Source organism: Marmota flaviventris, chromosome 6 (genome assembly GCF_047511675.1).
Source record: "Marmota flaviventris isolate mMarFla1 chromosome 6, mMarFla1.hap1, whole genome shotgun sequence".
NCBI lineage: Eukaryota > Metazoa > Chordata > Mammalia > Rodentia > Sciuridae > Marmota > Marmota flaviventris.
Genome location: NC_092503.1, coordinates 21621927 through 21645875, shown reverse-complemented (window position 1 = coordinate 21645875; position 23949 = coordinate 21621927). Strand labels below are relative to the sequence as shown.

Below are 23949 nucleotides of genomic sequence, written 5' to 3'. Positions count from 1 at the left end.
ACACCTGTAATTGAAACTACTGAGGAGGTTGAGGCAAAAGGATCAAAAGTTCCAGGCTTGCCTGGGAAATTTAGCAAGAACTTGTTTCTAATAAAATAATAATAACAACAGGCTGGAGATGTAACTGGGGATGTGGGAGAGAGTTCCTGAGTTCAATCCCCAATACTGCAAAGGAAAATAAACATATTGTTCAGGAGTTCCCAGCCAATGCAATAAAGCAAGAAAAAGAAAATAGATATTGGAAAGGCAAATTTAAACCTTTTAAAATTTGTCTTTTTTTGCAAATGATGTGATTTTGCATTAAAGAAATCTCCTCTCAAATCTACATGCTACCTGGACTATGAGTGAATTTAGCAAGGTCACAAAATACAAGATCAATACACATAATTAATTATTTCTGTACATAAGAAGATAGTTGGAAAATAAAACTGGAAAACAAAAATCAAAACATAGGTCTGGGCAAAGTGGCACACACCTGTAATCCCAGCTGCTTGGGAAGGTGAGAGAGGAGAATTGTGAGTTCAAAGCTAGCCTCAGCCATGGTTAGGTGCTAAGCAACTCAGTGAGACCCTGTCTCTAAATCAAATACAAAATAGGGCTGGGGGTGTGGCTTAGTGGTCAAGTACCCCTGAGTTCAATACCCGGTACCAAAAGAAAAAGCACAAAGAAAATCCAAACACAATAGAATCAAAAAATATCAAATGCCTTGCAACAAATTTAACAATATATAAGTCCCCTATACTGAAAAACACAAAAAGTATGCTGAGAGTCACTGAAGAACTTATCCAATGGAAGGATATACCATGTACATAAATAGTAGGAATCAATAACATTAAAATGTTCATTTCCCAAAAACTGTTCTTTAAAAGCAGTGCAATCATAATTAAAATCTGGCACACATTTTTTCTAAATAGACATTGATAATTTCTTGCTAAAATTTCTATGGAAATGTAAAATATTTAAATAGCTAAAATAATTGTTAAAAAAATTCTAGAGAAGTTACATTACCAAGTCAAGACTTACTATAGAATCTAACCCAAAGGTAGAGTACTTGTTTAGCATGTGCATGGCCCTGGGTTCAAACTCCAGCAAGAAAGAAAAAAACCAAACTTACTATAAACTACATTAAGAAAGTTTGGTAGTAATGCAAGAATTGATAAACAGTCCAAGTGAAGCAGATCCAGAAAAAGACACAACTATACAATCCTTCATTTTTCAAGAGGCCTCACTGCAATTCAATGTAAATTTTTTTCAATAAATGTGTAAAGCAGTTGTTTGTCCACATGGAAAATCTTTTTTGTTTTTTTAAAGAATTTAACCTTTATTTACTTTTATTTATTTATTTTTATGTGATGCTAGGCAAGCACTCTATCACTGAGCAAAAACCCCAGCCCCTGGAAAATAAATTTTGACCTCACCTTATACACATAAAAATCAACTGGCAATCATCATAGACTACAGTGTCTGGAAGAAAGGAAAGTGTAGGCAGAAGTTTTTAGGGTTTTTGAGACCCTGGTAGGAGGATGATGAGGGTGGGAGAAAATTTTGTGAGCAGGATATGGAAAACAAAACAAAACAAAATCTAATCCTTTACTCACCCCTAAAACATCCCTGATAACTAGATTTCACAGAAATAATTCTGCTCATCAAAAGACACCATTAAGCTGGGCAAAGTGGTGCACACCTGTAATCCCAGTGGCTCAGGAGGCTGAGACAGGAGGATCATGAGTTCAAAGCCAGCCTCAGCAAAAAGTGAGGTGCTAAGCAACTCAGTAAGACCCTATCTCTAAATAAAATACAAAATAGGGCTGGGGCTATAGCTCAGTGATCAAGTGCCCCTGAATTCAATCCTCAGTATTGCCCGCAAAAAATAAAATATAAAAAGGGCTGGGGATGTGGCTCAATGGTTAAGCGCCCCTGGGTTCAATCCCTAGTACAAAAATAAATAAATAACTTAAAAAGAGGGATTGGGGTTGTGGCTCAGTGGTAAAGCACTTGCCTAGCAAGTATGAGGCACTGGGTTTGATCCTCAGTACCTCATAAAGATAAATAAATAAAGGTACTGGGTCCATCTATGACTAAAAAATATTTTTAAAAAAACTTTAAAAGACACCATTAAGAGATTAAACAAGCTGGGGAGTGAAACTCAGTGGTAGAATGCTTGCCAAACATGGGAGAGTCCCCATGCAATAGCACACACCTGTAATTCCAGAGGCTAGGGAGGCTAAGGCAGGAGGATCACAAGTTCAAAGCCAACCTCAGCAACTTATTGAGGCCCTGAGCAACTTAGTGAGATTCCATCTCAAAATTTAAAAATAAATAAATAAAAAGGACTAGGGGTGTGGCTCAGTGGTTAAGAGTCCAGGTTCAATCCCTAGTGCCAAAAAAAAAAAAAAAAAAAAAAAAGGTGGGGCAGTGTGTGGGGGTAGAGGAAGGGAGGGAGGAAGAGAGAGAGAGGGAAGAGGAGAGAGAGACTGACTAAATAGGTAAACTTCAGGGTAGAAAACACATTGCAAACATGTACTTGGCAAAGGATTCCTATCCAGAATATGCTAGGAACTAAAACTCATTAACAAAAAAACTACCCCAGTTTAAAAATTGGCAACATAATTGAACAAGTATGTCACAAAAAACCCCAAATGACCAATAAAGTTAAAAATTTTCAACATTATTAATGTTCATGGAAATACAACCAACCTACCTTAAAGACCATAAATTCAGTTCCTTGATGTATACAAGTTAAGTGTATCTATCCCTTACTCAAAATGCTTGGTACATGAAGTGTTTGGGTTTTTTTTTTTTTTAATTTTGAAATATTTGCATATACATAATGAGATATATTGAGGATGGGACTCAACTCTAAATGTGAAATTCATTTATGTTTCATATGTACTTTATTTACACAGCTTGAAGATTATTTATACAATATTTTTAGTATACCTCCATTTTGGCCAGAACCCATCACATGAGGTCAGATCTGGAATTTTCCACTTGTGGCATCATAAAAGTTTGCTCAAAAAGTTTGGCATTTGGATATTTCAGAAAGATTTTGGGTTCTCAGATTAGGGATACTCAACCTATACCCAATATATGTTCACCAATGGAAATTTTAAGAACATTTGTAGCAATTAATAATGACCCAACATTGAAAAAACTCAAATGCTCACTAATAAGAGTATGGATAAATTGTTAGTTTAGTCATATAATATGCTACTATAGAAGATGGTAAGCAAACTTTTTCTGAAAATGGCCAGATAGGAAATAAAAAATAATGATTGAACTCTGCTGAACAGGCATGGCTATGTTCCAGTGAGGTTTTATATATGAGAATATGAAGAGGGCTGGCACTGGCTCACAAGTTGTGTTTTGCCAACCCTTTAAGGAGGGTGAGGGGGAAGCAAACAAAATGGCTTCTATGTGTAACATGAATGGGCCTAAAAAGTACACTATGAATAAAAGAATAAAATATATAATTCCAATTATATGAAATTTAAGAACATGTGAAAATTATTCAAGGCAATTGAAATCAGGACAGCAGTTGATTGCAGGAGGCAAATGTTTGGCTCTATCAATGGAAAGGCACACAGGGAACTTTTGCAGGGATAAAAATGTTTAATGTCTTTATCTGGGTGGTGATCGCACGGGTGTATGTAAATTTCATTAAGCCACACACTTTATTTTTATATTTTATTGTACACATAGTTCAACCTGGAAAGAAATGCAAATTAGCCAAAGATTGGAACATGGGTTGAAGAGTATTTATTAGAATTAAAAATGGATTAAAATTTTATTTGTATATACACATGTACTATATTAAAAACATAAACGCTAAATCTGAGAAAGTCTAATGCAAGTCAAATCATAGTTCTTAAAAAGAAAGAATAGAAATAAAGAATAATATTTTATAGAACTGATGAAAGGTAAACATTAAAAATAGATACAAGTGACATACATATGTATGCATATTTATACATATATATGTATGTACACAAATACATACCTTGAACCAAAAGATCTTGAGTATGCATTCTTCTGGATCATATAAGGAGTAATTGATACCATAAAGCAACTTTTCTCAAATTTCAAACAATTAATAGCATAGACAAATTTCCTGACTATAATGCAAATTAGAAATCAGTAACCAAAGAATAGCTCAGAAACTATCCACACTGGAACTAGAGAATACTTTTTAAAATCTCAAAGAAAAAAAAGGCACAATGGAAAACATTTTTAATTCTTAAAACTGAATAATTTACTATATATGAAGCAGCAATAAGTGAAAATCTGTCATATTTTCAGATGACCCGTAAGTAGAGCCCAGAAATAAGACAAAACATGTCTGGGTATTATACATGACAGAATGGTGCTGCAAATTACTGGCACTGGGACAATTACCTTCCCATATGTGAAAAAGACAATCAATCTTGAATTCACAAGATGATCAAAATATATACATCTATACACACATGTACATGCACGCCTCACATAAAGAGCTAAGTGGACAAAATACAAACTTCAACATCTTTAGAAAGAATTTGAAGAATATGTTTAACAGCAGAGAAGTTTTAAGATATAAAAGGCATAGGGAAAAAATTAATGCCTACAGTTTATTGTCTGCAAGTTTATACAAACAGAACAGGGTCTGCATCTAGAATCATGTTTTCCAATAGAAATTTCTGCAGTGTTGTAAATATTATTTTCTAGGATATAATACAGTATAATATAACAATAAAATATAAAAGTCATCTATCACTGTTGAGAAACACAAATGTGGAATTGAGCGGCTGAGGAATTGAAATCGGTAAAGTAATATGAGGCTACGTAAGCACTTTTAAATCCTGAGTGACGGACTATAAAGTATGTTCTTATATTTTTTTCAGCATTTAATTTTCCATAACAGAATCTGATTTTAGCTTGAATTCCTAAATAAAATATAATCCAAATTTTGTACAAAATATGAAAAATAAAACCTTTATGAGTGTCAACTTTACCTGTGAACTTGGTAAGAGTTAGTATTCAGTTTTTAGTCAAACAGTCTAGATGTTTCTGTGAAGATACTTTTTAGATGTGATTTGCATTTATAATCAGTTGACTTTGAGTAAAGCAGCTAGATGACCTCCATAATGTGGGTGAGCCTCATTCAACCATTTCAAGTGCTTAAATGCAAAGACTGAGGTTTTCTGAAAAAGAAATTCCCCTCAAGACTGCAGCATCAAATCCTGCCTGACACTTCAGCCTACTGGTCTGCCCTGCAAATCTCGGACTCACCAGCTCCCACAAATGGGATTCTAAATTCTCTCTCTCTCTCTCTCTCTCTCTCTCTCTCTATATTATATTTACAGCATGACCGAGCCTGTGGTATGTTCCTCTACACACACACACACACACACACACACACACGCACGCGAGCGCCCTCTCCAGGAGCTGACCACTAGCCTTTTATGCTATTAATGGTATTCATTTACATTACCACTTCTAATGTCTACGTGCACATCCCTAAACAATAGGCTTGCTTTGCCACGATCTGAATTTTACATAAATGATATCATACAGTATTCTTTGTTAACTTTTTTTTTTTTTTTGGCTCAACACTGAAACGTGCCTGTGTTGAAGCAAAACTATTTCATTCGCAGCTGTACCGCCTTCTGTTTTATGGCCAGCGCGCAATTTACATTTCTCCTTCAGATGGACAAGAAGGCTGCTTCCATCTTTTGGCACTACAGTAAACCTTCTTGTACACATCCTCTTGTGTTATATATATGAAAATTTATCTAGGGCAGTGGCTTTCAAACTTTTTTGACCATGACTCATACTAAGAAATGACGTTTTACATCAGTACACACATCTGTGTGTGTATAAAACTGGCGGGGGGGGGGGGGCGCGGAATCATAAAGCAAATTCTCTATGACTGAGACATTCTGACATTTTCTATTATCTGGTAGGTCCTGTTTAACAAATTCAAGTTCATTATCCACTTAAATAATTCCACGACCCACAAACATGGGCTTCAGATTCTCAAAAACATTGTTTTAGAGGATGAATACCCAGGCGCGGGACTGCTGGGTCGGGCGACGCTGACATCAATGTTTTCAACTTTTTCTGATCTTTAACTTTAAATAAACGTTCTTACCTCAGAGCATTTGAATTTACTATTTCAGAGCAAAAACCACGAACTATCATAACATTTTATCTTTTCATTCGTCATAAACAGTATCAATCACTTACCATGTGCTGAGCCAGCGACCACTGGGCTCCCAGCAAGACAGATGGGTTAATACGCGGAGGCAGGGGGCGCAGAGGGGAGAACTTCAGGGACCCGGACCTCGGGGAGACCCAGAAAGATCACAGGAGGGGCCTCCGATCCTGCCTGGGCAGGAGAGGTTACAGGAGGTTTCCTGGAAAAAGGAGGACCTAAGTTGGGATTTCTAATTTTTATTGGTTTCTTAAAACATACAAGTAACACATTTGTTGGAAAAAATATCCTCCGAAATTCCATAAGTTTAGTTCCGTATAAAGTACAAATCTCCACTACGGTCCTTAAAGTTGGACGCAGAGACTAAATAACCTTAGTTGCATTACCAATTATCCCAATCCAGGAAATTTTCAGGAGTCCACGTTTTAAAAAATAGTTTCGTGAACACCACTGATAAAGAGTCCACAACATAAACACATCCAAAATAATATTCCCCATCAAGGGTGAAAATGCACACATCTACGATTTGACCACACGATGACTTTTTAACAGACTTCACCCCGTCTCTCTTGGCCTTTTGGCGAGCCCCGCATGCCAGGTCTTAAACATCGAGTCTATTTGCCGCAGACCAAATACCTGCGAACGTGTCAGTAATGGGCATTAAAATGGACCAGGCGACAGCATTTTTGCCCCTGCCGCCCCGGCGCACCGGGTGACAATCTGTCGGAGTTTCGCACTTCGCCCGAGGAGCCCGGGACCCCGTCACGTCCGCGGCACGTAGTCACGGCACACCCTCCCCAGCGCGGCAGCAGCGAAGCCCCGCAGCGCGGCAATGCCGCCGCCAGCCGCCCACCACCCAGGCCTGCGCCGCCCCGCGGCTGCGAGCACCCGGCACCTACCCTGCGGGGCGCGAAGCCCCCCGGAACTCAGGCGAGGCTGCTCGAACGCGCCGCCTCCGCGGCCATGACTGCGATCGGGGAAGCGCCCCGCGCGCCACGGGCCGCGCTCCGCTGTGCAGGGAGCGCGGCTGCTGCGTCCGACCGCTTGCTCGCCCGCCAGGAGAGTGAGGCCGGAGTACGCCCCAGACGCGTCTAAATCAAGGCTTGGGGCGTTCCCAACGGGCTGAATGACAAATGGCAGATGCCGTGGGCTTTGCCGCCCGCGGCAGCCAAGAGGATGGCTTAGCTGAGGAGGCCGTGCACAGGCGGAGCCCGGGAGCCGGAACAGCGCGTCCGCTAGGAGGGCGCTGGGGCCCCTGGCGGGGGCGTCACGTGGCAGGAGGAGGCCCCGCTAGAGAGCCGGGGGGTCGGCTGCCGGGGGCGGAGGAAGAGGACAGGCGCCCAGACGCCTGGCCGATTGAGTCATCGGTGTGGGCAAAGCCAAGGTCGCCCAGGTGCAGAGCTGGCGCAGGTAGACCCGACTCAGCCCGAAGCCCCCCTACCACAGACTGTTCACTTAAGTCACCACCAGACTGAGTCGCCCTGAGCCAAATCATAAACGAAAAATACCAGAGATGCTAGAAGCATGTTGAGATAGGCTGAACCAACTTACCTCCTATGCGTGCAGCGTTGAAGTTTGGGCAGCCTCGATTTCACCGCTGCTGGCGAGCCACGCACTGTCTTAAGCACCCCATAGGTAAAGACATTGAATCCTCACGCCAACCCTCGGAGAACCACAGTTACTCCCTTCGGACAGCTGACGAAACGAAGACACTGAAGGACTAGACAGAAGTAACATTGTAATTTTGGACTCACAGTGTGTATACTTCAAGTAATTTAAAATGTTTTAAGTGTTACTCGGGTTTAAGAGAAAGCTACAGAGACGCTCGAGCAATTGCTTTTTTTCCCTTGCAATTCGTACATTCCTAAAAGAGGCCCATGCACATTCAGTAAAGACTAAAGTACAAGGAAGAGTTTCTGTGTGTTTCCATGTCCTATTCGGACGGTCTCATAGCTCTAAGAGATGAGATTGATTAGCAGCTTAAACGTCCACCTACCGTCACCCCCAGCCTCTCAATTTCTATTGCTTGTATTACTTTAGGTTTATTAGCAATTAGAGCATTTACAAATGCTCTGCAGCTTTATTCTCCTAGGCATTCGGTCTTAAATCCACATTTAAATAAATTTGAGATTCACCATAACTTACTCATTCCTGTATTCTTTATTTTTATCTAGTATCTGATGGACTACCTTCTTTTCCAAGCCATTTTCTTAATGAGGGCTTCTAGGTTACCTTAATATCTGAGAGAATATGTTTTTGTTTTTTTTTTTCTCTATGAGTAAGTAAAAACTGAGCTAGGTAAATACTTTGAATACACGGCTTCTTTCAAACCCTAATAGAAAAAGAAGGCAATTGCTTCACTGATTTTTTTTAACATGAATGATTTCTGCGGAGAAATCAGAATCCTATGTAACCTGTACCCTGATGGTGACGAAGAATTCATCGTTTTAAATACTGTTAGTTTCCTTACCTGGGCTATGACTCAGTGCTATTTACTCTATAACAGTTTTCCCCCAGCATATAGTATGATCTTTCAATTTTTAGATTCCATTCATAGTACATAGCTCAATCGGCTTCAGTTTTAGGGATGAGTATTGTTTCTGTCTACTTTTTTTCTGTAAACTGAAGGATTTCAGACAAGGAGTAGGAGGAAGGGGGTGTGTGGAATTCAGCCTAGACTAGTGGGAGCCTTCAGGGGAATTCAGCCATTGCTGCTTTAAGTCCTGAGTGTCCTCCTCAGCCCCTGCATGCTGGGAGCAGCTCTTGCCTGCTTCATGTGCTCAGTGTAGCAGGGAACTCCAGAACATGGCACCCTCTTCTCTCTCTGGCAAGCCCCAACAGTGGTGTGGGCATTTCATGGGGATCCCACTCACTCCTTTCCCAAATGGAGGGTGTTTGTGAGAATTCTCAGGATTGGGTCTGATCATCTTTTTCCTCGACATGTCTTACAGGGGTGGGAGGAGGACTTGGGTGGGGATCGGCACAGCCAGCGGAGCCACAATTCATCAGCACCCTTGCTTTGCCATCACCTCTCAAATTTTAGGTTAAGTTTATAAATGTATTTTTTTCCCTTTGGTTTGTAGCAGGTGAGGGTTTGCTTTTTGATTTGTTTTTGTTTTTCTGCTTTCTTTCAGATGGTTTAGAGATTTTTTTTTTAATGCTTCCTTATGCCGCATATATCCAGAAGTCTGTCCCTTCCTCCCTTCTTCCTGCCCCCCATAGGTAATATACTATATGAAAATCCCTTTCATCTCTTTCCCCACAATTCTCTTTGAACACAAGTTGTTGCCTTGTAGCTGACACGTTCCTTACCCCTAAGCCTCTCCTCAGGGACACATGCTTCAACATTACAATGTATTCCAACAAGATTCTAAAATACAGGCTGTAAACTCAAATCTCTATAAAGTCTAAATCAATGAGGAATAACAGGACTACGGTACAGTGATAGAGCAACCTTGCTTAAGGGGCAGGTGGTGTACAGCTCACACCAATGGCTGCCCTGTGGGAGATCACAGCACAGTCACCAAATCTATATAATGGTCAAGAGAAGTATGAGATCTAATATGAAATCTCCTAATTTTGGAAACACTACAGTGAAATGAAGTATCTCTCAAGGTCAAAGTGAACCTAAGGGCTCCCAGCGTGTCTCTATTGTAGAGAGAATCACTGAGGAAAAAATTCTATTATCATTCTTTTTACCCTTCTAAGTATTTTGAGGTACAGGTCCCCTGTACCCCCAACTCAATGACTTCTTAAATTTTGTTATCAAATAAAGAACAAGATGATTGATGCAGACAAAATTATAATTTGATACAATGTGTCAGGACCCAACACATTCAGGAACAGTTTTCACCAGGAGGAACAGCTATGATGAGGCTAAAATTTAAACACATTAACAAAATAATGGGTATTTGATAAACAAAAAACAAGGAATAGAATGGAACTTCTTCTGCCTGATAATGGGTTTGTTTGCTTTCTATAGCTGATAAAATAGATTACCACAAATTGGTGGCTTCAAACAAGAAGATTTTCTCAGCTCCAGAGGACTGAAGTCTGAAATCAAGGTTTCAGCAAAGGCCACGAGTGCCCTCTAGTGGCCACAGAGGAGAATCTTTCCACCATTCTTTCAGCTTTAGGTGGCTGTTGGCATTCCTTGACTTCTGTGGCTTATTGTACCCACAATGTTCCAATCTTTGCCTCTGTGTTCACATCATCTACTCCTCTACGTGTCTATCTTGTGAGGACACCTGTAATTGTATATAGGATCCACCTAAACAACACGGTGATCTCATTGCACAATCCTCAGCCTAATTGTACCTGCAAAGACCTATTCATTTATCTCTTCAAATAAAGTTAATAGTCACAGATTCCAGAGGTTAGGACATAAAACTTATCTTTTGTGGGGTCATTTTAAAATCCTCTTCAACAGATAAAATTTATGTCAGCTTTGTTGCAGAAATTGAAAAGCTAATTCTAAAATTTGTATGGAAATGAAAAGTACCTAGAAAAGAAAAAAATAATTTTAAAAGTTGGAAGGCTCATGCCACCTGATTTTAAGGTTTACTCTAAAGCTAGAATAATTAGGACAGTCTGGTGCTTCCCTAAGTAAACACGGAACAGTATACTGAGTCCAAAAGTACACCCACAAGTTATTCTTGACAGAGGTGCAAATAATTCAACTAGGAACATGAATAATTACTTAGAAACTGGTTGTCTATATGGAGAAAAAAACTTCTACCTGCATTTCACACTACACTCAAAAATGAAGTCAAATTAGAACACAGACCTAACTAAAAAATTAATAAACAAACAGAAAATAGGAAACATCTCGCACTTGCCCTATTCAATACACTAGCCATGTATAACTATGGAATACTTGAACTGTGGTTAGTCCAAACTGAAAGATGCTTTAGGTAAAAAAATATATAGTCTGGCTTTCAAAAACTCAGGATAAAAATAAGAATGTAAACTATCTCATTTTTATATTGATTACATGTTGAAATAATATTTTCGTCATTGGTTTAAATGAAATATATGGTTTCAAATTAACTGGAGCTACATTTACTTTTTTAATGTGGCTGCTATAAAGTTTTAAATTACATATATGACTCACATGATATTTCTGTTTGACAACGTTGTTCTGGAAGAAAAACTAGGGATAGACAAAGATTGATTGGCAGGATACACAAAGCAATGATCATAAAATAAGTTGGTAATTGGATTTACTAAATATAAAATGCTCTATTCTTCAGGGAAAACCATTAAGGAAATTAAAATTCAAGCCACATAACTGGGATAAAATATTCCATGTGTATGTAGATCTGACATAGGACTTTTATCAGAACATTTGAAGAACTCAAAATAATTATGATAAACAGTGCAATTTTAAAATGGGCAGAACTCTTGAAAAAGATTTTACCAAAAAAATAGATAGATGTCCAATGAGCATATGATTAAGATTTAACATCACTTTCCTAATGACTAATGAAAATTAAAAAGACAATGAAATACCACTGCGTATCCAATGGTATAGCTATAATTTAAAAAACAATACCAAAGGTTGGAAAAATTGGAAATCTCACACATTCATGAAGGGAAAATAAATTGATAGTTGAAAGTTATTTTTATAAGCATATAAATAACCCAGCAATTTCACTCTTAGTATTTATCCAAGAGAAATAACATGTCTATGCAAAGACACAAAAACATTCATATTAGTCACAAACCAGAAACAACCCAAACATCAGTAATAATGTGAGCAAACTACTGATAGTGTCAACAACATAAATCTAAAATGCATTGTGCAGAGTCAAAGAAACCATCCATAAAAGGTGACATACTATTTGATTACACTTGCATAAAATTTTAGGAGGACTGATCTCATCTAAGCAACAAAAAGCAAGTCAGTGGTTTCCTAAGGTGGATGCAGAAGAATCATGATGGAACTTTGTGGAGTGATGGAAATGTTCCATATTTTGATTGGTGAGAAGATTACATGGGTCTATATATTTGTCATAGTCATACATGAAGTAAAATGTCTATATTTTAAGTGCAAATCAAACCTCAACAAAGTTCATTAACATTTTTCTATTCTTTATTGGAATAGGATTGGTAAAAGAAATTTGAGAGATTGTTTTTTAAATCTTCCTCCACAACAGTTTGGATTAGAATTGAACTTCCACCTTTTTTCTTGCAAACTTGTCCATCAGCACCCCCCAGTATGTTACCAATTCAATTTCCCACCCGTGGGGGTTTACATGGCACAGATGAAACTCAAACCAAGTCATTCCCAGGACTCCTAATCCAGTGTTCTTTAACAATAGCAAGCGGCCATGGAGCGGTCACATTACGGTTTACATTCTACTAATCAGATTTTAAACCAGAGCTTTAAAAAAATCTTTCAGTGCATTCAACTCAACAAATATTTTAAAAAGTGCCTAGATTTCATTTCCTCTAACCAAAATATAAGTTAACATTTTAATATCTAGAAATGCGTGTAGTCCTTTGGAGGTTCATGTCTTCTGGCCAAACCACCTCTCACTGACCTTGAACTAGCCTCCCTCAATTTCCGTGTGTGTGTGTGTGTGTGTGTGTGTGTGTGTGTGTGTTGGGTATTTAACCCAGGGGCTCACACATGGCAGCCAAGCACTCTACCACTGAGCTATATTCCCAGGCCTTTATGTTGAAACAGGTTCTCCCAAGTTCCCCAAGTGAGCCTGGAGCAACTGCCTCAGCCTCCCAAGTAGGTGGGATGACAGGCATGTGCCCCTGTGCCCAGCTTCTCTTCTGAAACTCTGATGTTGGCTCACAGGATTCCTGGCTCCTTCCCTAATCTGCCTCTATTTGCAATGAATTCCCCATCCAGGTATCATTCTTCAAATAGGCCTCCCATAAAGAATATTTAATTTTTTTTTTTTTTTTGATAAGCAAGACTTAAGTCCATTTCTATCTTCAGCTGACTGACATTTGGTCAGCATAGTGGGACTGAAAGGAGATGCTTGGTATATGTAACTCCTCTGCTGAAACTCCTTACTTTTTCTGGTAAAGAATTTCTATCTGGGCTGGGGATGTGGCCCAAGCGGTAATGCGCTCAACTGGCATGCGCAGGGCGCTGGGTTCGATCCTTACCATCACATAAAAATAAAAGATGTTGTGTCCACCGAAAACTAAAAAATAAATATTAAAAAGATCTCTCTCTCTCTAAAAAAAAAAAAAAAAAAAAAAAAAGAATTTCTATCTTACATGCATGTTGGACAGTATAATAAGGAAATGATAATTACCTCATCATATGTCAAGGATCACAAGAAGGCACATAGTCCAGGGTAGCTGGGGCACCCATGGAGAAAGTGAAGGGAGCCATTGATTGAATACCTGTGTGTTTTCTAATTTTATAATAAAATGTATTGTTGGGACTCTAGTTACACAAGATGGAGATATGAATCCTAAACTAATTCATATCTAGCTTGAAACTAAAATACCACATTAAAAATAAGGGGGAAAATATCCTACTTCACCTTTTATTAATAAGCAACCAGAATCAGTGAGAAGTAATTTAAAATAGAATCAATGGCATCAATTTTCTTTCCTGTTTCATGTGGCATGAAAAAAAAAAGCAAGTTGACAATGATTGACCAAAGGCTGGCCTTTAGAGCAAAGAAGTGAAAGTCGTTTTCAGATGCCAGATATTGATATTTATTCTATTTTCCCATCTACTATAATTAAAATTTCATCATAAAATTCATCAGCAACAGTAAGAAGGCGCCACAAGGAAAGGGAAAAGTGGTAAGTGCTTTTCATAACTTAGAAGTATTAGCTGCTCTTTTTTTGTGGGCTGAGAATCAAACCCAGGACCTGTGTATTCTAGACTAGTGCACCACCGAGCTACGCCCCCAGCCCCACAGTTGCTTATTTTAAAGTATAAGGCAGGTTAAACAGACACCTGTGCTGCCTCTTCCTCCCAAATTTCTGCTGAGACAAGGACATTAGAAGAGACACAAGGACAGCAGTTGAAAGCCCCATGGATTTTTGAAAGAATTTTGAAACACAACTGGAGGACTGATAGGTGGCTTAAGAAGACCTCAACACTTCCGAGTACTGGGGAATAAGAATTCCAGGTAGGGACTGCCAAGAAAGCACCCATGGTAAGTCTGTTTTGTAGAGCATTTGGGTGACCAGGTCTCTTCTGGTACCTTGGGTAGTCAGGGAACCACACCTCCCACAACCCAGAAGGAGCCAGAGATTTATTAACTGGGTGAATTAAACTGAAAAAAGATTCAGAGATCAGAGAACAGGAAGCTTGAAACGAGAGAATCACCAAACATCTAAAAAAAAAAAAAAAACATGTCGTATTTGACTTTAAATAATCCTACACATATTTATTAAAAATCATCTAAAAACTAAAATCACAGTGAATTACTCTGTACTAGATACATACCTTTTTCACCATATTATTTATTTAATTTTTTTTTTGGGGGGGGGGTACTGGATGGAACCCAGGGGTGCTTAACCACTGAGCCTCACTAAGTTGCTGAGATTGGGTTTGACTTGCAATCCTCCTGCCTCAGCCTCCCGAGCCACTGGGATTACAGGCATGCACCATATTCTTGAGGGTTCATCTTTAAGCTCTCCCTTGCTCTTTGAAGTTAACAATCTGATAACCCATACTTTTTTTTTTTTTTTTTTTGGTACCGGGAATTGAACTCAGGGCCATTCAACCACTGAGCCACATCCCCAGTCCTATTTTGTATTTTGTTTAGAGACAGGGTCTCACAGAGTTGCTCAGCACCTCGCTAAATTGCTGAGGCTGGCTTTGAACTCCTGATCCTCCTGTCTCAGCCTCTGGAGCTGCTGGGATTACAGGTGTGCGCCATTGTGCCCACTGAGTTTGCTCCGTTGCTCAGGATCATCAAGGTATTTTACTTCCACTCCTGAAATGTCCCTGGGGTGACTCAAACCCTTGCTTTCACACACAAGCTCCTACCCTCTTCCTCAGAGCCAGGGTTAACCAACAAGGCCAGAGGGGCCACAAATGACTGACGGTTCTTTCTGAACAGGCTGCAGGCTAAGAATGTTCTTAATAGTCTTTTGATGGCTGATAAAAATCAGAAAAGAATATCTGATGACATGAAAATTATATGAGAAGGGATCTATATGGTCCATAGGCCCTCACTAAGCAATATCCAATCTGGGTTTAAAAAAAAAAAAATGCCAATCCTTGTTCTAAAGCTCCAGGCACAATCCTGCAATCAGCCCAGGCTGCCTGTCTCCAATTTTTCATTCTTGCCCTGATCCTAATAATCCCCCAGGGCCTTCCCAGCCCAGGACTCTCCTAGGCCTCTCCTTCTCCTTTCCCTCTACCCTGCAGCCACCTGTCGTACCGCTTGCTATGGTTGGATTATTGTAATACTCTCCAAATTTCACACTGAGACTTCACCGATGTGACAGTACAAAGCGATAGGGCCTCTGGGAGGTGACCGAGCTGTGAGCCCTCATGGAGGGTTAAGGTCCTGATTCAGAAAAACAGGAGGATGGAAGTTCACTCTTTTCTGCTCTTTTGCCGTGTGGGAACAGTGCTTCCCTGCTCTTACCCTTCCATCCCCTCCCCACGTGAGGGTACAGCACAGAGCACTACCTCAAAAGCAGAGCAGCCCTCACCAGAAGCCACATCTGCTGCTGGGGCTATGATTTTGGATATCCTGGCTTCCTGTGGGAGAATAAATTTGAACTTTATAACTTTCCCAGTCTCAGGTATTCTGTTATAGCAGCAGCATAGAGGGACTAAAACAATGACCTTTCTCCTTTACCATTTGAGCCTGTCCACAGCATCAAAGCCAGGCTTTCCCTCTTCCTCTTCAAAGCTCTCCCAGCTCTTTACTGTAACTCAAAAGCTTGGGTCTCCTTAGAGGCCACCTGCCATCCAGGGGTTCTCAGGTATGGCGGTACAGTATTGGGGGAGGCTAAAAAGACAGCATGCTTTTTATTCCCTAACCCCACTGGTTCATCACTGTCCTTTTGCTTGTAAACTCTGGCTCCTCCAGCCAGGCTGGCATCCACAAAGTCACTGTGGATCCTGCTCAGTGGAGGCCTCTGGCATTTGGCTAGTTAAATGTCTCCTCTAGTCATCCCATTATCTCGGGCCAATTTGACCTTCATGTGGTTGATTTATTCAATACCCTAGCCTTAGAATCCCTTCACTTCCTCGTAATGGAAAACCTGTCCACTCAAACAATTCTCTGAATCCATGGCAACCCCCAGACCTGGACAGCCAGGAACTGGTCTTCCATGAATTTCAAAATCCCTACATCTGACTCACTGCCCTTCCAAACAGCTCTTCCAAACATCCTCTTACGCACAAGATATTTACCTGATTTCAGTGAGACCCCCCAGCCCCCCCCCCTGCACCCAATCTCCCTCCCCAGCCAGCCCGGACTGCACAGTTCATTCCCGTCATCAGTCCCTCACCACCATCTTTGGGTCTGGACACCCTGTCCTTGCACAGAATCAAACCCTAAACTTCCGGCCTGGTCACTGATAATTTAGAAAAGATGCATTTTGTAAGCATCACAGTAAAAATTGCTGCATACAAGAATCAACAATGAATATTCTAACTAAGGTGGAAAATTGGAGAACAGGACATTTATGTAGTCGACAGTCTCAAAACATGTATCTCCTCACAATATAATTACAAAGTTACAAAAGAGTGAAACAGCAACTTTATGGTGAATCTTAACCAAGTGGTTGAGATCATACCTTTCCCAATTAGGGGGATATAGCTAAAGGATGTGAAAACAGTACCTTGAAGGGACACCTGCGTCCCCTCATTCACTGCAACATTATGCACAGTAACCAGGGCATGGGATCAAGCTGAAATCCCACTGGCAGATGAACAGATAAAGAAAATGTAGTGCATAGACAAGATGGAATACTATTCAGTCTTAGAAAAGGAAATCCTGTTCTTGGCAAGGACATGTATGAATCTGGAGAATATTGTGCTAAATGGCACAGGAAGACAAATACCATATGAGCTCACTTATATGTGCAGTGTTAACAAGTCAAACTCATAGAATTAGACAAAATTAGTGGCCACCACGGTGGGAATGGGGGACACAGTGGTCAAAGGACACAAAATTTCTGTTAGACAGGAGGAATAATTTCAAGAGACAAATACTGTACATATTGCCAACTATTGTTAATAACAATGCATTATATGCTTTAAAATTGCTAAGAGTAAAATTTAAGTATCCTCACCATACTCCAAACTAATTATGTGAGGCATATGTTAAGTAGCTTGCTATAGCCACTCTACAACATATGCATACTTCAAAACATGTTATACAAAATATGACTTTTGTTAGCTTTGTAATGTTTTGAACAACCAATAAAAAAAAATCACCTACAAAAAAAAAACAAAAACAAAAAAACCAAAATATGACTTTTGTCAATTAATAAAATGCCTGTTCTAACAACTGATTTAAATTCCCACAGTAATAACCTTAAAAATGAAAAGCATTACTAATAATGGCACAAATTGATGTTTGTATTCTAATGTGATGTACTGAGAAAGACTTATATAATATTCCTGCCTAAGACTCATGACCTAAATATTAAAATAAAAATATAAGATATTCAAACACATAAGTAGTAGAATCTTCTTGCCATTTTAGTTTGCATTTCCCTAAAATGAAGCATCTTTTTGTTAAGTGCATGCACAGATTTTTTATGTTTTTTTTTTTTTGGGGGGGAGGGTTGTTGTCATTTTCATTCCCTAAGCTTAGGGAGATTAGGGAACTTGCCAGAAGTCTCTTGTCTAGCAAGTAATCAAGATGAAATTCTGATTCCAAAGCCTACAAAGTCATTATGACAGTATGGGCATTGTGGTAGGGGCAGAAACTGATGCTTAGTGGGTAAGAATCTTTCCAACTCTAAGACTGGGGTGAGTGCATGTTGCGCTGCAGCAACTGAGGCTGAAAAAGGACTTCACAGTTTGGACTGATTTAATAACACCTCGGAGTACAGTAAAAGCACTTACAAGTTCTATTTTGTCAGGAAGTTTTAGCAATTGTTACTTTTTATTACCATTTTAAGGTTTTACTAATATCTTTTAAAAATTCTACCCCGCCAGGTCTGGCAGTACACACCTGTAATTCCTGCAGCTCAAGAGGCTGAGCCAGGAGGACAGCAAATTCACAGCCAGCCTCAGCAACTCTGCGAGGCCCTGAGCAACTCAGTGAGACCCTGTCTCAAAATAAGAAATAATAAGGGCTGGGAGTGTGGCTCAGTGGTTAAACATCTGTGGGTTCAATCCCCGGTGCCAAAAAAAAAAAAAAAAAAAATTATTCCACCTATAGATAATCTTCAAGGAATGGCACCCTTTGTCTTGTGAGCCTTTATAACATCTCTCAGCAGCTTGCCCATTCTGTCCTTCAGGGATGTTTTTGCAGGGAGAAAAACAACTTTCATAGAAAACTCCTTGTTACTGATGGAGTGACTACATAGAAGAAAGATGTACAGAAATTCCAAACAGCCACATTGTTTCTTCAGCTCCCTGCAAACACACTCAGTTTGTAAAACACACTAAACATGGAGGGCATTTCTGTGACCAGGAACTCCAGGACATGACCCAGTTGATTTTTGTCCTATTATGATTTTAAAGTTGCTGACAGATTTATTTCATTCTGGGATGCCATCATTAACTGTTGAGCTTTTAGGTAGTGGGAGTAATAAAATTCCACAAAGAAATTAAGTACCCTCAGTGTCTGGGTCATGCAATTCTTTTCCTCTTTGAAAGCAATTAGAAAAGTGAGACCACCTAATTGGATGTTGGAAGCATTCCAGGAGGGTTTTGAAAGGTCAGGTGATCATGGAATCATGGCAGTAGAATGGAAAAGCACCTGTTCCCTGGATGGCGACTTAATATTCCTATCTTATAGATGAGGCAGTTAAGATTCAGGGAGACAAGCTGGTGAAAACAGAAAAGGAGAGAGAAGGTAGCTGGAGAAGAGGTGAGCCACTTCTCCTATCTGAAGCACATCTGGGGCTTTGAGCTACAAGTTCAGAATCATCCAAAGAACTCTTTAAAATCCTGCATGCCAAAGACAAACCTCAGGCAACAGGAACGCCTCTCACTCAGATCTTTGTTTTTAACATCATTCTCCAATAAAAGGAAAGAGGATCCTTAAAGAAATTGCTGAATCTAGGGCTGGGCTGGGAATACACAAGATGGACCTAGAGCACCTTGTAATGATGGAAGGCAAGGATGTGCTCAGAAACAAAGCAACAATGGCCTTATGTCAAAGGGATACAGAAGCCAACTAGAAAGAGTTCCAAATGACTAAAACTGGAACTATTTGAGCAACCAAATAATTCATGTTGTATTGAACTATAACCCAAAGTACAAATAAATGTCCATTTGTGTCATTTAGATTTCATGTTGACATTAACAATCGAATCAGTAAATGAAGGAGACCAGGCAAATCCCGTGCAGGAGAATTCCAAATAATTTATGTTGACAGTTGGATCTTAAGGAGCTGGAGCACAAGTACCTGCTCCCTAAGCATGGGCTGCATACAGTGACTTCTCTGCACAAAGTTTTTGGGTTCAGAGTAGGGACCCCCCAAAAAGGTAACTTTGCAGAGGAGAAATCACAAACTTGACCTCAGCCAGGTGATCAAAGTGAACGTCAGCAGTATAAGCCACCGTCAGAGCATGTACCCTTTTCCTTTACCTTGATGGTCTTCCCCCAAATTCCAAGCTTCTCTAACCATGAGCAAATCACTAGAAAAATCCAACGGCTTCCTACAAAAAACCTGATCAGTACTCCCCTAAACCAAAGTTATAATTTTTTTAAAAAAAAAAAGGATAAAGGCTATCATGGCCTGAGGTCCCTAAAGAAACATAACCAAATGTCATGGGGTATCCTGGAGGATATCCTTGAATAGAAAAAGGACATTAGGAGAAGATGAAGGAAATCCAAATAAACTATCAAGTTTCGTCAATAATATCATGTCATTATCTGCTCATTAATTGCAACAGATGTACCATAAAATATATGACTTTAACAAAGGGAAAAACTGGTGCTGTATAAAGAGCAACTCTATTATCTTATACAACTTTTTTAAAAGCCAAGACTATCCTACTATGTGTGCTGTGGAAGTGAGCACAAAATCCAACCCTACCCTAAAATAAAGAGTGTATTAAAAGGACAAAAGGAAAAATCACCCACTTGCCTGAGCTCCACCTGAGATCATCTGAATTCAGTCAGTCTGGGACAGTACCACATTGAGAAGCTAACAAGAATACTAAATGACAGGCAAAAATCTACCTCTAACAATGTTTTTCCATGTAACCAGTACATTGTTACTTGCTCATTTCAATCATTCATTCATGCATCGATGAGCAGTTACAGAGGACTAACCTATCTCAGGGATTCTACAAGGTACTGGAAATTCGAAACCCAATAAACCATGTTCGTTCATTGGTACTAGGGATTTAACCCACTAGTACTTTATCAGTGAGCTATATCACCAGCCATTTTTTAAAAAAAATATTTTTTAGTTATAGGTGGATGCAATATCTTTATTTTATTTTTATGCGGTGCTGAGGATCGAATCCAGTGCCTCATGCATGGTAGGTGAGCGCTCTGCCTCTGAGCCACAACCCCAGACCTCACAAGCCCTTTTTAATTTTGATTCTGAGACAGGGTCTCTCTAAGTTGCTTAGAGGCTCACTAAATTGCTGAAGCTGGCCTCAAACCTGTGATGTTCAGTGCCTCAACCTCCCCACCTGCTGGAATTACAGGTGTGCAACCACGACACTTGGCTAAACCATTCTTTTCTGAACAATGGATCACAATCCTTGAGTAGGTCATGAACTTAATCAGTAGGACAACCAGCAATTTTTTTCCTACTGAAATGAAAGGATATATCAGAATGCAATTGACACAATAAGGGCTTAGAAATTTGAGTCTCTCTCTCTCTCTCTCTCTCATGGATTATGACGTAAAATGAATGTTTTCATGTAGTTTAAATCCAAAAGCGTTTGAAAGCTACTATAATAAATTGCATCCCTGTCCTCAAGAGGCACGAATTAGAGTTTTAAAAGACAAGTCTTAGAAAAAAGATTTTTCTTCAACTGCAGCATAATGAAACTGTTTTCCGGATTTATACAAAACTAGAACTGTTAACCCAGTCACACCATCTTAGCCAAGAAGAACTAGCACATATTCACAATTATTTACTTGTAATTTATTCTACCGTATACCCCCCAAAAACTTAAGGCAACTGAGTGTCATCCCAGGCTATGAAATTTAGAGATCTGGCACTCCACAGCTGTACAAATTTTCTCCATAAATAATCTAACAAATTTTTGATACATTTTCATTAAAACCCATATTTCCTTAAATTTCCAGTAATTCCACTATACTCACGCCCCTGATTTGCCCATCAAAATTCTTTCAATTATTTCAAGTTAAAATGAGTACATTTTGGATCTCTAGCTTACATTCACATGGACACAGCCATGCTCAAAATCAAAATCAAGATCCTGCAAACCACTGGAACTCCTGAGAAAGCAAAGGAAATGTCTCCATCTAAAGGCTGAAAAAGTAACTTTTCAACTTTAGATTTCCAGGCTGAAATCACCTCAATTCGTCTTCATGCAAATTAAGCACATTGATAAAATTTGATATTAACACATTTTTTTACCTGAAGTACAAAATCTTGAAGAAGTTCAACCTCTAAGAATTCGAAATAAAAAGCAACATTTTAGATGAGAATCTTCTTTTTGTTTCTTCCACAATTCAATGAGAAAAGAGTTGAAAAGAAAAGGTAATAGGACAAAGGTGCAGGAAGGAATAGAAAAGTAGTTTGAAGGACAGAATAAAGAGAAGGATTTACAAACCACCCCCAGAGTGCCAAGAACAAAACCAGCCAAAGTGACCACAGTGACCGCCACCCTCACCCATCTTGGCACCAACTGTAGCGTACTGAATAGAATCTGCAAAAGTGTTGCTGTGGGATCCTGAAATCATATAGTAGTTTGATTACATAAACATAGCCTCTTGTTTATGAGGTTAGGTATTTAAAATTTTATCAATGTGCTTAATTTGCATGAAGACGAATTGAGCTGATTTCAGCCTGGAAATCTCAAGTTAAAAAGTTACTTTTTCAACTTTTAGTCTCTTTACAAGGAACCACTCTCTGTCAGGGAAATCTTAATCTTCCATTCTAATAATTTCAATTTCTCTAGTCTTACAAATATGCACACAGATTCACATATAGTAAGATCCTAAAGAATTTACTGATGTTTCCTCAACTGCCTGACAGTTTCATTCATTTTTTAAATTTTTTTTAGTTATATATGGACACAATATTTTTATTTTGCTTATTTATTTTTATGTGGTGCTGAAGATTGAACGCAGTGCCTCACATATGCAAGGTAAGTGCTCTGCCACTGAGCCACAACCCCAGCCCTCATTCATTTTGATATGAAAATAAAATAGAAACCTTGCAGCATTTTAAGGGAAGAAGTAGTCAAGGAAATGGAAAGAAATCAAAACTCCCAAATGCAGAGGATTGCCCCTTTGAAGTCTCAGCACCTCAGTGAATCCAACTAATGGCTCAGATGATTCTTTATCACTTTTACTTATTTATAATTTTATGCTATAACCAAAGCAGGGTTCCTTTGTGAAGTTAATTATTGAACTACATATAGTTACTATATAAGCCATTAACTTTTCAAACATGTATCTCTTTTGAATACTCTCTAAAGTTAATTTTTACCCTTACTTTAAAATGTTCCAGAGTTTACTAGAATTAAACATATCTTTTACATTATATGTTTAAGTTAGATCTTTGTAATATTATGGAAATCTATCTTAATTGGGGTAGCAATTTCGAGGGCAAACACAATCAAACTCAACAGACAGCTTGAGTTTTGACAAGTACATTTTATTGTTTGTAAACTGTAACTGGATAAAGTCAACAAGAAAAAAAAAATGACTGCCAAGTCCAAAGATGGAGGGAGAATTTTAAAGACAATTATTAGGAAGAAAAATTTAAAAGAGAAATAAAAATGCACTATGATGTGCTCATTTTAAGATACCATTGTAATTTGAGCTGTACCTTCTCTGATAAGGAACTTCAAAGAGACACTGATATCTGACAAGAAAAGAAGAAAACCCAGATAAATCCTATTCTGGGCAGACAAGCATCAGTTTTCCTTGCCCCATTTCTGGGCTGAGGGTATGAAGAATGTCAAGTCCCGAGCATACTGCAGGCATGCTGGGACACAATACCCATGCTTGTTACTCTTTCTTGTAGAAAGACAGGCTATGTGTCTGTGCATAAAGACCTTCCTTCTTTTTATTTAAACAGCTGCTTATATTCCACGGTATGGGTGTATGAAAATGGATGACATCTTTATTGGATATTTGCTATGCTCAATTGCCTAACCTTGTTCCTATGTTCCATTGCCCATATTAGTAGACACATTTTTAAAGTATGTTTTTTTAGTTGTAGATGGACACGTACCTTTATTTTATTTTTATGTGGTGCTGAGGATTGAACCCTGTGGGAGCAGAGGGCCTGCTGTAGCCCACGATAAAGGGCTAATTTCCACCGTCCAGAAAAAAGTTCTCCAGCAGTTAAGAAAGGTTCACGAGTTCAAAAAACAAACAAAAGAGGCCAGGCACGGTGGCATCCACCTGTAATCCCAGCAGCTTGGGAGGCTAAGACAGGAGGACTGTGAGTTCAAAGCCA

General features: G+C 39.2%; 1 protein-coding gene across 2 annotated transcripts in view; it reads right to left on the bottom strand.

The window, feature by feature from the left end:
- Plagl1 (PLAG1 like zinc finger 1) overlaps positions 1-7205 on the bottom strand; it is a 50916-nt gene extending 43711 nt beyond the window's left edge. For both annotated transcript variants that reach the window (XM_071612953.1, XM_071612955.1), the window contains exons 1-2: positions 7093-7205; positions 6226-6395 (exon numbers count right to left, since the gene is read on the bottom strand). The gene's annotated coding sequence lies outside the window, so the exon portion shown is untranslated. The remainder of the gene's footprint in view (positions 1-6225; positions 6396-7092) is intronic.
- Positions 7206-23949: the final 16744 nt, after the last annotated feature.